Source organism: Salmo trutta, chromosome 37 (genome assembly GCF_901001165.1).
Source record: "Salmo trutta chromosome 37, fSalTru1.1, whole genome shotgun sequence".
NCBI lineage: Eukaryota > Metazoa > Chordata > Actinopteri > Salmoniformes > Salmonidae > Salmo > Salmo trutta.
In genome coordinates, this window is record NC_042993.1 from 22,179,210 (window position 1) to 22,193,535 (window position 14,326).

The 14,326-nt window shown below is 41.4% G+C and overlaps 1 protein-coding gene across 9 annotated transcripts in view; it reads left to right on the top strand.

Moving 5' to 3' along the window:
* Positions 1 to 2,608: 2,608 nt before the first annotated feature.
* LOC115176807 (myocyte enhancer factor 2d) overlaps positions 2,609 to 14,326 on the top strand; it is a 79,363-nt gene continuing 67,645 nt past the window's right edge. For 3 of the 9 annotated variants that reach the window (XM_029737123.1, XM_029737124.1, XM_029737120.1), the window contains exon 1: positions 2,609 to 2,849. The gene's annotated coding sequence lies outside the window, so the exon portion shown is untranslated. The remainder of the gene's footprint in view (positions 2,850 to 14,326) is intronic. The other 6 variants (XM_029737117.1, XM_029737125.1, XM_029737121.1 and 3 more) reach the window with 5 other exon arrangements.

The window sequence follows — 14,326 nt, forward strand, 5'->3', positions numbered from 1 at the left end:
AGCTGCTGAAACTGTGGGTTTGCACAACCGAATAAGTTCTGCACAAACTGTCAGAAACCATCTCAGGGAAGCTCATCTGCATGCTCGTCGTCCTCACCAGGGTCTTGGCCTGACTGCAGTTTGGCTTCGTAACCGACTTCAGCGGACAAATGCTCACATTTGATGGCCACTGGCACGCTGGAGAAGTGTACTCTTCACAGATGAATCCCGGTTTCAACTGTACTGGGCAGATGGCAGACAGCGTGTATTGCGTCATGTGGGCAAGCAGTTTGCTGATGTCAATGTTGTGAACAGAGTGCCCAATGGTGGCAGTGGGGTTAAGGTATGGGCAGATATAAGCTACGGACAACAAACACAAGTGAATTTTTATCGATGGCATTTTCAATGCACAGAGATACTGTGACCAGGTCCTGAGGCCCATTGTCATGTCATTCATCCACCACCATCACCTCATGTTTCAGAATGATAATGCATGGACCCATGTCACAAGGATCTGTACACAATTCCTGGAAGCTGAAAATGTCCCAGTTCCATGGCCTGTATACTCACCAGACATGTCACCCATTGAGTATGTTTGGGATGCTCTGGATCGAAGTGTACGACAGCGTGTTCCAGTTCCCGCCAATATCCATCAAATTCACAGAGACATTGAAGAGGAGTGGGACAACATTCCACAGGCACAATCTACAGCCCGATCAACTCTGAAGGAGATGTGTCGTATTGCATGAGGCAAATGGTGGTCATACTAGATTCTGACTGATTTTCTGATCCATGCCCCTACTTTTTTTTTTAAAGGTATCTGTGACCAACAGATGCATATCTGTATTCCCAGTCATGTGAAATTAGGGCCTAACTGGCTCCAAGTCCAACTGGTTGAACGTCTAGGAACAGGCAAGTGTGAGAGGCCAACAGGGTGCCCATCTGTTTGCATTAATTCTCCTTTGCAAAACCCCACTACGTAAGCTCCTTACACAAAGCATAAAACAGTGTAATCTCTCTACCTACAGCCTACTCCTCCCCACTACTACTACTACTGTTGCTTGATTACCCCCAATAATCTCTCTTTCTGTTTCTCTGACTGCTTGTTGATGGATCACAAAAAGTTCAATGTACATTTAGGGATACACAAATTAAAGTGTCAGGCAAGTAAATAGTCCATTTACCGAGTCTCCCTGGCTGGGTGTTTCCATATGTTGCTCTACATCAACTGTGGCAGCGCAGAATGAAATACGACACATTATTGGTGTGTGTGTGTGAGAGAGAGAGAGAGAGAGAGAGAGAGAGAGAGAGAGAGAGAGAGAGAGAGAGAGAGAGAGAGAGAGAGAGAGAAATGGGAAGTTAAGAAGAGCCCCCAAATGTGACTGGAAATATTACAACAGGCAAAAAAAAGGCACATTTGATCTAATAAGAGGAACCTCATCTACAGTTTGATAAAATGCTAAATGTGGGAAAAGATTAAAGTAGGCCCATTAAACGTTTTATTCAATTTTTGTGTCATCAAATCAAATCAAATCGTATGTTATTGCCCTTGTAAATCAGTCTGTCATCAGTCTGTCTAATAATAAACAGACACATTTGTTTAAATTATGGAGATACTGATACTGTAGGCTACTTCCAGATACAATATAATTTAATATTTCTGTGAAACCATGTCCTGTGACTTTACATTTGACAGCCCTGACCATTTGCTTCATAGGCTACTGACTAGGTGGTGACGTAGGCTATGTGCGACAGACTGTAATATGAAACTAAATAAGATAGAAATGCTGTATTAATATTTTAATTAGTCTGGAATAAATAACATTACGTGTTTATACTGGTGAAGTAGCCTTAAAACTTTACAGATGATTATGAGCAAATGAACATTCAAGCGTGTCACGCGCTTCACACTACATCCGTACATTTTCCTTCTATGCAGACCAGCATCACACCTTCCCTCATTGTAAACACCATTTTCTTCCGCAGCCATGAGATAAAGTAGTTCATCATTGAAACGCTGCTCTGCTTTTCGCTCAGTGCGTAACCGACCCTTGAAGTCTGCAGAAATCGAAGTTTCCAATTCGACCTCATTGGGTGATACCCATTGTACAGGATTTGTATGTTACTTTCCGTAGGTTATGCTATACCTATATACTACTTTATAGAGCTTATGGATGCACTTTTGTCCAACAGCATATAGCCAAATAATAAGACTAAATGCAAGATAAATGTATTGGGGGAAAACAGACACTTATAAAGTCAGATTATTGGCCATATTCAATAGCCTTACAAGAGGAAAGAGAACAATTATTTTGCTATTAGGCTACAAGGCCAACACATAAAAATCACTGGCGTCACAATTGAAATGACACACTGCATTGTTTCAAACGCTGTGCGTAAATTCTAGAAGTAAGACAATATTGACAATGGATATCATGATTCAAATAGAGACGTTATTTCTTACAGTAAAACATAAGAGGCGGAGGGATACACTCACACATGATCTCACCATTAGTCCTTCCTACTTCACGGATCACCTTCTACTAACTTCACGTTGACGAGTCAAATTCTCTGACGTCTCCAGTGATTGGTTAAACAACACAAAAATCTCTTGCCTATTGGTCCGGCTAGTGTCAATCATGAAGCAGTGCCAATCATGATAGATTGGGCAGCAGCAGCTACATTGCTTCGTTTGACAGAACTAAATAGTTACCTTGTACTTCAAGAGGAATGATTTTTTTAAATTTATACTGACGTCGGTAGACAGCCTGTTTACATAATTTTTATTCCTCAATCAACATTTTAAATACATAGTCATATATTTTTGAATCTCCGGTTTCACTAGACAGATGTGGATACAGTTCTACAGGGTAAGTCACTCTTCACAAGCTCGCTAACGTTACCCAGGTTAGCTACCTGCTATTGAATATGTTTGTTCAGTAACATTAGGCAACTGTTTACTTTGAATAACTTATATTTAACAACATGTTGCTTTCGAATGGCCACTTTCTGATGTCATTGAACTGAGGGCAACTCCAAGCAACCATAATTCGTTGTGGTGGTCGCGCGCTGTCTCGTGCTTTATTTTGAGTGTCAAGGGTAGACTACATGATGGAGAGTTTGCTTGCTGGCTTGTATTACTTGCAAACTAGGGATTACTTTATGTCGCCTCAATGGTATGATACTGGCACAGTTAATAAACGCTAATAATTGGTGATTGTATGGATGCTGGGATTCTCTTCCTTCATGAGCGCAACAGCCGTGGTGACCGTTCACCAGGAGCTGTCAGAACGATTTAGGAAAAGTGTCACCGAGGTTTTGACACGATTACTCTTAATTTCTATGAATTGATTTCACTTAAGTGAGTAGAATGAATAGTTTACTGCATACTTTATTCCTATTGAGAGGCTATTGTTGGTTGTTCCTTCATGGCAGACACGCAATTCGATGGTCTCTTTCTCCATCGGCAAGAGAGTTACAGCATAGCATAGCGCAGAGAGAGCATCAATGTGTCAGAAAAAAAGTAATTTAAGGAACCTTTGCTATCAATGGAATGCGCATGTAAGCCAACTTAAATGTTTTGCGTCCATCAAATGGTAAACATTGGCAAAACACTTTTGACCTGACTGTGTATGAATTTAACGACGCAAAAATGGTTGCCTGTGGTATAATTGCTGTTTTCTCAAGGGAAAAGTGTCAACAAACTATTGATTTATTCTAAAATCCGGAATCCATTTTGCGCGTGAAAGTGTTGGAGATAGGATGTGTACACTAAACCTTCAGTGTAACTAGCGTGTTGTAATTGGAATTCTTTCCCAATATTCTTTGAGGGAGAAATTATATTCTGTCAGTTTTTCCATTAGCCTGGCATGTTGTTTTTACAGTAACATAGGAAGTCTAGTGATTTGAATTAATGCTCTGCCTAAACCTCAATATGTGACAGTTTAGTGTCTCACTTGTGGGATTAAATGTATTCATGTCTTTCCCCTCCCCCCATAAATGAGGGGCATAAACTGATGAGTGTTTCAGCTATGCAGGCAGGTATAGTGCAAGTCGTGATTCCCGTCAGGGTGTCACATGGCAGAGACAGGGTCCTCAGGGACACAGTCCAGATAGTGGTTCTCACCAGCCCTGGCAAGCCTCAGAGCAGTCAGAGACCGAGTAGGAGATTACAGGACAATGAGCTGTCCCCGTAAGGACATGCCCCTGTGTTTCCCGCTGAGCAGTACTTACAGGTAAGACAGGGAACACGATCAGAAACAAATAACAAAAGGTAAATTATACTTTTCACCCTGCTAAAGGCTAATCTGTTTTCATCGTTGAGACGGTATGGGTCAGGACCAGTGCCATGGACTGGGTATTCCAACCAATACAAAATAACTCTGCTGTCTCTGACATTGTCAAGATGTCAGAGCTAATGGGAGCTTTACACCCCTCCCCCTCACAGCTCCCCCTACCTTATCTATTCTTGTCTCTCTGGAAGACACTGGCCCTCATGAGTCTCCTGTGCTGGCCTCAATTTTGACATCATTAGAGGCTCCCGCCATCATTCCCGCATGTGCCACAGAACACAGTAGGATGTCATGAAATAGTTTAAAGTATTTGGGTATTGCAATTGGATGATTTGCACCCTCTTTCTTTCTCAACACGCACACGCACTTTTAATTTTAATTTTTTTTACCTTTATTTAACTAGGCAAGTCAGTTAAGAACAAATTATTATTTTCAATGACGGCCTAGGAACAGCGGGTTAATTGCCTTGTTCAAGGGCAGAGCGACAGATTTTCACCTTGTCGGCTCAGGGATTCGATCTAGCAACCTTTCGGTTACTAGTCCAATGCTCTAACCACTAGGCTACCTGCTGCTAGGCTACACACGGCCTAAATTGGCAGATTGAGTGTAAGTAGACTAGTGTACTTTCTTCTCATACAGTGAAAGAAAAGGCTTTAGCGACAAATAACTTTTACGCTCAGCAAAGTAAAAGCCTTTTGTGTGCTTGAGAAGCGTGACTGCAAGCAAGGGTGCATCCACCTAGCCTCTGCCAGAGAAGTCTCCTACTGTTTAATAACGGGCCACTCAAAAATCTAACTTAAGTTATATTAAGGCAAATGGGTAACACTTTAGATTAAGTTGGTCTTATACCTATGTAATAACACTGTAATTACACAAGTAAAAACAATGTTTATATGGCACCCTCAGAATAGCCATGGCACATGGTGGCTCCAGTCAAAAAAATAAGATTCCTCTTGTTAACTTAGTCTCCAAGGAATAACAATCATCCTCTCATGCTGCAGCGTCCTTCTGAATTGCAAACACAGATGGTCAGCTATTGTGCTCTTCAGACATCTCATGTGGCAGTCTGTATGGAATAATGTCTGAATATGTTTTCATTAAAGTGTTTGAGTATGTGCCCATACAATGACTGTATTTTTATGTGTGGTACGTGTGTGTTTGTAAAATATTTGTTTTGGCGTGAGCATCTGTGTAGGGAGGGAGGGGAATAACAGAGACACAGAGAGAGTAAGGATACTTGAGAAGAGATAGTGGTGGTCTAGAAATCTATAGATTAGACTAAAGAGCAAGTGAACAGCATAGCCCTAAATCTGCTGCCCAGAACATTCAATTGGTCAAAGCCTTCTCTCCGCCAATTACAGTGTAATTTCAATTAAGTATTCATCTCTGGGACAATCAATGGTGTACTGGCCACCCCTTGCCTGACACAAATATCAATATGATTTAATCACTGCCTAACCCTAGGCTGAAATAATGCCTGGATAGTTCAAGTTAAATGTCTGTCTGACCCCCCCATACACTGGCTTACAGCTGACCTCATCTTATCTCGCTCTATCGCGAAGGAAGACGTCTTATCTTCACTTCAGTCAGGTCAGATAAGTATAGGTCAGATAAGTTTAGCCTCTGCTTATTGTAATGCCGAAGAACCCAATTGTTCCACCTGTAACAAACCAACAGCTTTGGAAAGAATGAGAGCATTTTAGTTATATCAAGTGTCACATAAGGAGTGTGTGCTTTCGCCGTGATCGTTTCATGGCCTCTTTTGTGTTCATTTATTCCAGGGCAGCTTTGCCAACTGCTTTTCCCACACTGTGTGTGGAGAGCAGGAAGAACTCCACTGCACAGCAGGGTCCTACCTTCTGCCATTATGGCTGTGATTCAATCATCACAGGGCCTCACTTTACTCCAGCACACTGTAAGGGAAAGAAATGTCACCCTCTCTCTTCGCTTAATGGAGCCACAAGCCAACAGTGCTTTTCATCATGGCTAAGACCAACAGTCGCTTAAAGTGAGAAGTATACTGGCAAGCTTTGCTTCTCCATCCCCTTTCTTTCCATGTCATTTCAAAATGGCCTCCCCTCAATGCTTCATCCTGAAATTGCAGCCAGATGATCTCCACACAGGGCAAAGACCTACAGAGGTGTAATGTGGGAAGCAGTCCTGGCAACCTTTGTCTCCCAACCGTCCCTCCAAGGATTAAAGCCCAGTGAGCTCTGCTTCTCCTCGGCTATAGGGCAGAAAACTCTTTACTTACCCAGGACTAATCTCTCCTCCAGCAAGCTCTTAATTGAGCCATCATCAGCAGCTGATTCAGGGGTTAAACATCAATTAAGCTAATATGCAGAGAGGCACAGCAGAGAGAGTAAGGGCTCCAGTCCAGAGGGCAGGGGAGGTCAACTAGGCCCTACGGTCCCTGAAGGAAAGAGGGGGATGGAGTGGGCCAGTGGAGGGGTTAGGATGCTCTGGGAGAGGTGGAGATCTGAAGTGCCCCTTAGGGATGAGTGGTTTGGACAATGGAGTGGAGCAGGTTGATGGTGATAATGCTAGAGCCTGAGATTCTCTACCGATCAGTGGTAACTAGTGTTGCACAGTATGCTGAAACTAAAGTACTTTTTCGATAATAGAACATGAAAAACGGTTCAGTACTAGAATTTGTGGCTTTCGGGTACTTCTGTCAAATGTGTCTCCCGTTGTCTACTGATTGAGAGAGGATTAAGTCTATCAGCACAGCCGATGTCCCCTTATAGCACGAGAGCACCGTGCATGCTCCACTTACTCTTTGCCAGCTTTAGCCTGTCCTGCGGAACCACTGTTCTCACTGGTAGTGTGGGCTGCATCTCCACTTATGCTGCACAGAAGTTTACACACTTAGAAATGTTCAGACTGTTAATTACTGTTCGCAAAACAATGTCAATTACAGGTGAGAACACTTTACAATGCAAGAAGATGATATCAGTAGCTTCCAGTTTTGTAGACTATCTTTCCTTGCCGGCTTACAGTTGAAGCTAACATCAATTCACTTACCTAGTGCCTTATTTGTGGTAATATGCAAACCATAACGCAGACAGCAGATTTTCACCAAAAACTTTATTAATTCACTTCGTGTCTCTCCCAGTCAATATCGTCTTTGCTGGAGCCTTGAACTGACTGTGTGTGACGTCATGGGTCTTAACTACAGAGACAGCGCACACTTTTATTTTTATAGAAGAAGAGATTGCTTCTTCTATTCAAATGTTGTTGATCAGTTAGGGCTGGGCTTAGATTAATTCTAATTTAGGTTTTAGTGAAATATTTCAAATGCCTATATCGCAAGAATCAAGTTTTTATTTTGATGAGTGTTTGTCTGCTTGTTCTCATGTTGTCTTTTTGGCCTAGCCTCCTCTGCTCCTTCTGTGCTGTGTGCACCTTTTACTTACATACCAAGCCCCTGCCACTCACAACAACAAAAATGAGAGATCACTTCTTCCTCTCTGACAAGCGGTTTCAACTCGCTATTTGCATTTGAGGTTTGGTCCAACAGAATTGGTCATATGGACACCGAAACACATTGAGAGATTATTGTACTGTAATAGAGGAGAAGTGAACTTTTCTAACGATACCATTTGTATGTCTCAACTCCTTGCATGCAGAGCAGACACTACTCAAATGGGAGTATCAATGAACATTGATTCAGGAAAATGTATGCTCAGTTTGTTGCGTGCGGCATTACGGTAACACGTACTGCTAGCATCATTTTAACCAATGACTGTTATGCTAGCTGTCTAGTCTGTGTTTTATAAATGTGCAATAACCATAAAAAGCACAATTTATGTAAGGAATTGGCAACTCGTTCTCATTCTGAGAAAAGGGTAGGTCACTTGATTTCAACTTCTGAACAAAGTGGACGGGCTAGCATGCTGTCCAAACAGTTGGAGACAGACAGAACGGTGTGTTCATAACAATTCAACTGTTCTACCTTGTTAGCTAGCAAATAGATCCAAGTTGGCTAAACTTAAAGTATAAAGATTAGATGGCTATTAACTATATATAGGGCTGGGAATTGCCAGGGACCTTAAGATTTTATCACGATACTTAGGTGGCGATACGATATGTATTGCGACTCACAATTTTAATATTTATTGCGATTTAATGTTGTGATTTTATTGCGATTCGATGTTCCAAACATTGTTTTGATCAGTTATATAAATAAAAGTGCTGGAAACAAATTGGCTTCCTATTTAAAAATAAGATGGAGAACGAGCTATGAAGGGAAAATACTTGTGTTCTGGTGCAGGTACAGCCAACTAGCGTAAAATAATATTGCTATATTGTCAAAACGATACAATATATTGTCAAATAATATCCCGATATGTAACTATCGATTTGTCTCCACCCCATCACTAACTTACTAGCACCTGGGCTTGTGCTTGAGAGATTGTTTATGAGACCTGTGTTAATATTCTATAATGCCTGCTACAAGAAGTTAGTCATTATTAGTGAATGTGCATTATGTGTGGTTCTAGTTAAATCTAACCAAAATTGCATTTTCATAGACAGACTTGAAAGCCAGATCAGTGATTTATAAGTTCCAAATGGAAGGTGAACATATTGTTTTTATTCTGTAACCCCATGAAATGAGCCAAACAAGCTCAATAATTCAATACATACACACACTCCTATTGAATATAATTCGCCCGTATTGTGAATAGGCCTAGGCTACATCTTGATTTATCCAGTTTATCGATAGACTAGAGATTTACCATTCAAATAAATGTGTTCAAATTATGTGGTTAACAAAGTTAAAAAAAATATAATAATCAAATGTAATGATATTGAACTCAAAGGTCTGGATCAAGTGCCATTCTGTGACTTTGGCTAATACGCCTTATTTTTTTGACATATCATTTGGGAATCGAGTATTGTGATTCTAAACCTGGTATTGGTATCGAAGTCAAACTTCTGGTAACGGCCTGGTAGAGTTGAGGTCTGATGGAGTAGAGTGTTATTTTAAGTACCCAAGGGTGGTTCTTGGCGTACCCCCAATCTAAAGGTGAAGTAGAGAGGATTGCCATATTCTCAACACGATTGTAGGTAGTCTATTTGATGCTCCCATTAAGCATCTTTTACTACCCTTCAGATTTGATTCCCACCCACCTTTCTTGGTCATTTCGAATAAGCAGAGGTGATTGAATGTTATAAAATAATCTGAATAGCAGTGAGAAACATCTGAAATCCTCTCATATTATTTAGAAATACCTGACATTTTATTTGACTTGAAACGGCTGCTTGCTCTCTAGCGGAGGTTCAAACACCTTCGAGCTGAGCATGTAGAACTTCGCACCAGTTAATTGGGTACAAGGACGCAATGTATCAAACGGCTCCAACACACCAAAGAGTAATCTCATGAGCATTTGAATCTGTTACATCCGTTCTCCAAACTGAAAAACTATGAGAACTGACTGGTGTCACTCTGAAAAACTAGTTCCCTGAAATGAGGTGGTTGCTTTTGTGCGACCACCGGTGTCAGCTTACAGCAAAAATAGCAGCTGCTCGCCTCTTGAAGGGGAAGTTAGGTTCCACATCTCTGCTTGCTATAATTCAACCATAGACTTAAAGCCATAAATGGTATAGCGATTAGCGTTCCATTGAACTGCCGGTCATAAAAGCATACCAATGATTCCCTATTCATTTGATATACTGTAGCATTCATAAATTCTCACTGGAGCCATAGCTAAAATAACATGTTTTTTTTTATGTATGTCTCAGCTCTAAATGGTCACTCTTGATCCTTATTGCGGTAATGGCATTAGTTAGCATGTTAACATCTCGCATTGATTAGATGGACTCCTAAAGATGAAGAGATCTTCCGTGGTTCTTGTAAGGGCAGCTAAATTCACTGAAATGACCCATCTCAACAGGTCTTCAAAAGTTGGTTTATCATCAGATACCATTGTCTTGTGATTGGTTTACGCACCATGTTTCTATATGTATGTCAATCATGCATTAGGTTATAGTTTACAGTGATCAATCCATGAGGATCTGTTTCCTAAAAATATAGCTGAAGAGAAAAAAATTAATGGTAAATCCATACACCCAGTTGTTGCTTTTCTCAAAAAAAATACTCTGCTCAGGGCACTACATTTATCCAATCTGCCTCTAAAGACATTGCTTGAAATATACAGCTTTGGAGCAAAACATTGAAATCTGGGTTGACCTCCTTTTGGCTAGTAGGTAGAAACAGATGAATAAATCAAAATGGTGAATGCACGTAACATGTATTTTTATCTGGGATTATGGAATCTGTAGGAGTATATTAAAACTCCCTCATTCCGTTTCATGACGGTGTCCATATCCTTTTGTTTTCATTCTTCTTCTCTATCACTCAGTTGTTTTGCCAGAGGCTTTATCCAGATTAAGTCGAATTTCCCTCTTAATATACTCTTTGCGAATAGAAAGGGTAATCTTGCATAAAGCCAACCGAATGGGCTTTTTTGGGGGTCTTTGGTGGGATCAAGGGGCGGTGGGATCAAGACATCACAACCTATGTAGGCTAAATGCAACTTAGCTGTACACATATGCAAGATTATCATTAACAAATGAGTCTGAGATGAGCAAGGATTTGGAACACAAAGTGTTACACTACACCACACTGGGGCCAGCGTGACCTTGACTGGTGTCAATGTAATTACATTTGTGTTCATTCAGTTCAAATCAGGCAAGCCTTTTATCTGTTATTTTCTACATAAAAGATGTCAAAGAAACAAGGTAATGAGAATAGTATTTAGAAAATCTATTGAGTTGTGCACAAATGGAGGAGCTTTTTAGAGGAATCAGAAAGAGGCCATCTTCCCTCAATGCAGAGTAATTATGGTGATAGTCTTGTCCCCTTTCCTCACTGCGACTCCCTAACAAACATGGTTCATAACTAACCTGAATCAGTGTGTTTAGGTAATGTTAGATTTAATGTAAGGGGACAGGACGTTGGATCAGGATCAGTGACCACCAGTGAACTGTATTTAATCAGAGTATAGGATGAAGCCTTTGGGAAAACCAACCTGTGTTCTTTGGAAAATACAGCTGAATCCATTGGACAATGTGAAAACGTAAAGTCGAGTGGGAAGGTCTGTCATTGTTACGAGAGTTCAAAAGCATCCAGGAGAGAGACAAAAGTAGAAAGGGAGAGAAGAGACTTCCACAGCTGTAGAGAACTATAATAATCCCAACTTTGAGACTGAAAGAGAAAAAGAGCAAGTGAGACCAAGCGCCAGCTATGCTGCTGTGCTGACGGGGTTACCGTGGTGCGAGAGCAGGGGCTGGCCATCACTTCGGCACAGCTGAAACGGCAAGCGCCCGGCCCAGGAGCTGAAACACTACACCTCCACCTCTCACACACCTCTCTCCTTCTTCTCTCCCTCTTTCCCTTTGATCTCAAGTCCTGCCATTACTTGGTCTTCATCTTTTCCAAACTCCCCTCCCATCTTATTCCTCCCAAACCTGTGTCTTACATTTCTCATGTCACTGATTTACAGCATATGCTGTAAGTTGTGCCCTCAATTGAATGTATATCACCCTTTCCTCACTGGGGCGTGGTATAGTTTTATGGTTGTACAATAATGGGGCCATCTGCACAGGGCTCATTGAGTTAGCTGTGCGCTCCATGCAGGGTGTGTTAGGTTACGTTGGGAGGGAAGATGACTGGCTTATTCCTTTTCTCTTGTGAAGCAGCCATTACCCAGAGCTGGGAATGGTTCCAGTGAGTCAGAGATAGAGGGAGAGTAAAACATCCCCTCTCCACCCTTCCAAAGTGACACACTTCCCATTTTGTGTGTGTGTGTGTGTGAGAGTATGCTGGTCTGGTACTGATCCCCAGCAGCAATCTGAGTAGTGTGGACAACAACTGGGAAGGCCAATCTGATGTTACCATGGAACAAGTGTTGAAATGGCAGACGACTTGTCATAATACAGCCTTTGGACCACTGAAATACAGTCTACAATCAGATTTACATCCAACCTTTTTATGCGAGTAAAGTATATGTCATGACATGCCTGATGGAAACAGCTAATTTGTTGGTCAACTTTCCAAATGTAGACCAAACCTTTAATAAGGTGGGATCTGTTTGTCTATAAAATTAAATATGTGTGAAATGGCGGTGGCAAATCTGTGTGGTCCTCCAACTACGACTTGGGAAAGCATGCAGTTTATTACTCTACAGATGAAATAAATGATGATGAATTTCACAGGATGGTGAAGTGATGAGCTTGATGCTCCTTTCCAATAAATATCTAGGGTCTTATTCTGTTGAAAGATGGCGCCGAAGAGGATGGCTGACGTTTTACATGCTCCTAACCAACTGTGCTATTTTGTTCGTTTTTTTTGCGGTGTTTGTAACTTATTTTTTTATTTATTTTGTACATAGTTTTGCTGCTACCATCTCTTATGACCGAAAATAACCTCTGGACATCAGAACAGTGATTACTCACCACAAACTGGAAGAACCTTTTTCCTTTAACAAGTCAGATGAGAAGGATATACTGCTTTCCCGGGAACAGGCCCAAATCCCCGTCATTTGCGTAAAGAAAAGATGGAGGAAAAGGGGGCACAGGTCAGGCTGCCCTCTGAGAATCCGTAGGCGAGCGAGTAAACTCCCACTGCGATCCGTTCTACTGGCTAACATGCAATCAATGGAAAATAAAATTGATGACTTACAATTATCTTACTAACGGGATATTAAAAACTGTAATATCTTATGTTTCACCGAGTTGTGGACACGGATAATATAGAGCTGGTGGGATTTTCCATGCACCGGCAGAACAGAGAAGAAGCTACGTCTGGTAAGACGACTGGTGGGGGTGTGTGTGTCTTTGTCAATAACAACTGTCTAATATTAAAGAAGTCTCAAGGTATTGCTCACCTGAGGTAGAGTACCTTATGATAAGCTGTAGACCACACTATCTACCAAGAGAGTTCTTATATATATTATTCTTAGCTGTCTATTTACCACCACAGACCGATGCTGGCACTAAGACCACACTCAACCAACTCTATAAGGCCATAAGCAAACAAGAAAATGCTCTTCCAGAAGCGGCGCTCCTACTGGCCGGGGACTTTAATGCAGGCAAACTTAAATCACTTTGACAACATTTTTACCAGCATGTCACATGTGCAACCAAAAAACTCTAGACCACCTTTACTCCACACACAGAGATGCATACAAAGCTCTCCCCTGCCCTCCATTTGGCAAATGTACCATAATTCAATCCTCTTGATTCCTGCTTACAAGCAAAAAGTAAAGCAGGAAGTACCAGTGACTCGCTCAATACGAAAGTGGTCAGATGACGCGGATGCTACGCTACAGGACTGTTTTGCTAACACAGACTGGAATATGTTCCAGGATCCATCCAATGGCATTGAGGAGTATACCACCTCAGTCCTTGGCTTCATCAATAAGTGCATCGACGACGTCGTCCCCACAGTGACCGTGTTATTGACTGTACGCTTCTTTATTCCATGTGTAACTCTGTGTTGTTGTTTGTGTCGCACTGCTTTGCTTTATCTTGGCCAGGTTGCAGTTGTAAATGAGAACTTGTTCTCAACTAGCCTACCAGGTTAAATAAAGGTGAATTTTTTTTTACATATCCCAACCAGAAGCCATGGATTACAGGCAACATCCACATCGAGCTAAAGGCTAGAGCTGCCGCTTTCAAGAAGCGAGACACTTATAAGGAATTCTGCTATGCCCTCAGACGAACCATCAAACAAGCAAACAACAATACAGGATTAACCTCTCTTGGGTAGGGGGCAGTATTTTGAATTTTGGATAAATGAGGTGCCCAATGTAAACTGCCTCTTACTCATGCCCAGAAGCTAGGATATGCATATGCATGGTAGTATTGGATAGAAAACACTCTAAAGTTTCCAAAACTGTTAAAATAATGTCTGTGAGTATAACAGATCTGATATGGCAGGTGAAAACCTGAGAGAAATCCATCCAGGAAGTGGCATTCTTTTGAATTTAGTGTTTTTCCATTGAATCCATATAAATGGATGGGACCTAGATTGCAGTTCCTATGGCTTC